Here is a 3,686-nt window from a genome sequence, read left to right as displayed (position 1 = left end):
AATTGATAGTAGTAATTGATCATAGGCTCTTTCAAAACTGCTCTGCTGGAAAAGGACTTGTACACATGCATATTAGCATAACCAATGGACACAGACACTGGGGTAGTGGGGGCTCACCCGAGGTGGGAATGGCGGGGGCGGGGGGTGCGAAGGTGTCTGTTGAGGAAAAAGGAGACATATATAAAACTTCAGACAATAAAAAATATTAAAAAAAACAACTGCTTTGCTGGAATCAATCTCAATCAGATTGCTCTAATTAATTTAAATCTGTGTTGCTGGAATCTTACAAGAAATCTTTAAATTGAGTTTTAATCGACCCCTCGGGGCAAAGAAGCCAATACACAGTTCCCATCAGAGTTTGCCTGCAATACCTATAGGTTTGGTTGAATTCCTAAAGTTCTCCCCCTCCGTCCTCCCCTAAATGTCTACAGGTTCTTTCTTTGCCTTACAGAAGCAAGCTTTGTTTCTTACCTGGAAAGACTACCATGAACCATATGAATAAGCAAGGTACCAAGCACTGTTTCTACGCGACTTTTACTAGCTTCCAAAGGGAATCTTAATTTCTTAGAGCTTTCTGATGACATCCAGGGTCTGGGCATGTCTCTGTCAGTCATGACATTCCAATTAAAGTCTTAGTTAATAAAACCAATTTCCAATTGTGTCCTATTATAAAGAGATCAGATTCTTGTTGGATTCATACAAACAAACATATTTCCATGGAAATACTAGTGCTCACTAACAGTTTCCAAATTCTGGAGGGGTCAAGTAGGGATAAAAATATAAATGCTATAATATTGATTACAAAGGTATACTTTATTAAATTGCTTTAGAAAAAAAGTTTTCTTATATTTGGAAAGCAAAAGGAAAATCCTCGTCTTTTAACAAAGTTATAAATAACTAGAATCTAATTCTGTATTAGCTTACTTTTGATAAATTAATTTAATTAAATTGATTATTCAGCCTAATTGTATAACTTCTGTTATAGATATCTCTTACAGATACCAGAGAGGTATTGTCAGACAGCTTCCTAAGTCTTAAGGAGATGGCTGTCCTTTCCTTCTTTCTTACCTTCTCGTATGAATGAATTCAAATAAGTGACCCCAGATGATTGTGTTGTGATAAAGCCAGTTTACTAAAAAATCAAAGCAAACAAATTTATTAAAGAAGCAAAATAAGCAAATGTAATAAACTATATCTGAGCTGGGGCTCAGATGGGCTTTCCCAACTAGATTGGAAAAATGAATCTGATGGGGAGTCAGGGGGTTATAAATCCTTCTATCTAAAGGTTTCAAAATTTCTTGCCAAATATTTTGGTACATATTAATGTTCAAGATCCCCTTTTTATTTTGTTATTGCCTTCCCAGAATTCATGAGAAGCACCTGGCAATTTTATCCTGTCAAGCCCCAAGACTGCTGGCTTCTTTGTTTAGGGAGAGAAATAAAACTGTCTGTAAGGACAGAAAAGGGCCTCTCCTTTTTTTTGCTATGGTCTTCCATAGTTTATGCGATGCACCTGGTAATTAAACAAATTAAACACAGAGATTGTTGGCTCCCTTGATTCAAGCTGCCCTTCTAACAACAATGAAATAAGACTATACTCCCAAGGTTGCATTCTTCTATCCCCCTCCTCCCTGCTGTTTTAACAGGAATAATTTGAACCAAGAAGTCTCTAGTTAGTAGAAAGTTTTCTCCTTTTCAGACAAGCCTCTTTTGAGCTCCTCATAACTTTTGTTCTAATCTTGTTTTATAGGCTGGGAAAAATAATAAGATATCTACCAGGACATTTGTTGGACAGTTTCCTGGAAAGCCAACAAACTAACTTTTCAAGAGAAATCCCAGGATTTTGTCAACTTCAACAGCCTCCCTTCCACCCTTGTCACCTAGCATCAGCAACTGCTAGTTCTTTAAAAGTTCATGTCACTCTTTCTTCCATGCTTGTGTTGACTATCAATACATTGGCCCTTTCCTTCCTTGAAAAGTAAAATAAATTTCCTCCCTGCGCCTCTTTTCTTAATAGTGAATTCTTTCATAGCTCCTGTCATTGGCCAAACTATAACTCCCATACGGGGAGTTTTTAACTTCTCTTTTCCTACTTCTGAGACTTGCAGCTAGGGGAGCAGTGGGGCAGTGGAACTTCACCTGGGCTAACCACATAAGACTCCAGAACAGCGGTTCTCAACCTGTCAGTCGCGACCCCTTTGGGGGTCGAATGACCCATTCAAAGGAGTCACCGAAGACCTTCAGAAAACATATATAATTACATATTGTTTTGTGATTAATCATTATGCTTTAATTATGTTCAATTTGTAATAATGAAAATACATCCTGCATATCAGATATTTACATTACGATTCATAAAAGTACCAAATTACAGTTATGAAGTAGCAACGAAAATAATTTTATGGTTGGGGGTTACCACAACATGAGGAACTGTATTAAAGGGTCGTGGCATTAGGAAGGTTGAGAACCACTGCTCTAGAAGTTCAGTTCCTCTCTTTCTCCTCTTGAATTTTGTTCATGCTCTCCTTGGTGCCCCTTTTCCTCGGTCAGCAATTGGAAGTCTCATTGAGTCTGGGTATGCTAGTGTTGTAGTGTACCCCACAAATCACACAAGGACGCCTCAAGAAGTCAAATTAAGGAGCCACATTTATTCCAAAGCTGATGGCTACAAGGGAGCAAAAGCTCTCTAAATCTCATAGCCCTGAGTGGCAGTAACATCAGGCTTATAAAGGCAAAAATCACAAAGGTATAGATTACATCTCTAGGTTTGGAATGAGGAACCAGTTTGCTAAAGCAGTTAGTTAAAGAAGCTAAATTGAGCAATTTAGTTATATACAAAGATTAATTATAGTTTTAGGTCTATAAAAGTGGAGCCATTGAGTCAATGGAAAACACTCCTGGAGCCATTGAAACAAAGAAATTTTTGCTCTTCTGGTTCCCAGGTTCAGAAAAATGTCTTTTGTAAAGATCAGAATCAATGGGGTATACAACTGAATGGGTGATTTATATAAGTTCAGGAGATCAAAATAGCTTCTCTATTTTAGCAAACAGATGATACAGAAGCCAGAATAGCAGGGTTAAAGTTTAAAAAGCAGTTTTTATCTGAGATGAAAGATACTATCTTCAGTAGCAGCCTCTAGATTTGAAGGCACAATTCTTTCTCTCTGCAAGTCTGGGTCTTTAATGGGCCTGAAAACATAGTGCCATGTTTGTTACTTTGGGATTTGGCTGCAGACACTTCCAGCTGTCTCCCAGTTTATTTTGTTTCAGGTCCAAGGTTACTTGCCAAACCCTAATACTGCCTTTCTTTTCCCCCTTCTTCCTTTTTTCCCTGCTTTCTCTTGTTAGGGAGGCTTTAAGCATTTGCTTTCTAGTGTCCTTGGTTTTGGAAGAAAATGGCTTGTTATTTACAAGCCAGCTAAAAAGCTGTCCAAACTTTTCTGCCTTGTTTAATTTTCTTGTCAAAGTTTCTCTATTCCACTTCCTTAGGAGATTTTCGAGCTTCTCACAATCCTGTGACATTTCCTCTCAAATTTCTCTTCACAAACTTGTACAATTTTTCTTGTTCTTTTACTTTGCTTCTTTTTACCCATTCAGAAATAACTAGTTTTAGGACAACTCAGTTGCTTCCTTTTTCTTTTAAAAAATGTATCTCCATGCTATATACCTTCTATTGCTAAAATCAT

The sequence above is a fragment of the Myotis davidii genome, unplaced genomic scaffold, assembly GCF_000327345.1.
Source record: "Myotis davidii unplaced genomic scaffold, ASM32734v1 scaffold836, whole genome shotgun sequence".
Classification (NCBI taxonomy): domain Eukaryota; kingdom Metazoa; phylum Chordata; class Mammalia; order Chiroptera; family Vespertilionidae; genus Myotis; species Myotis davidii.
This window is presented reverse-complemented; position numbering follows the sequence as displayed.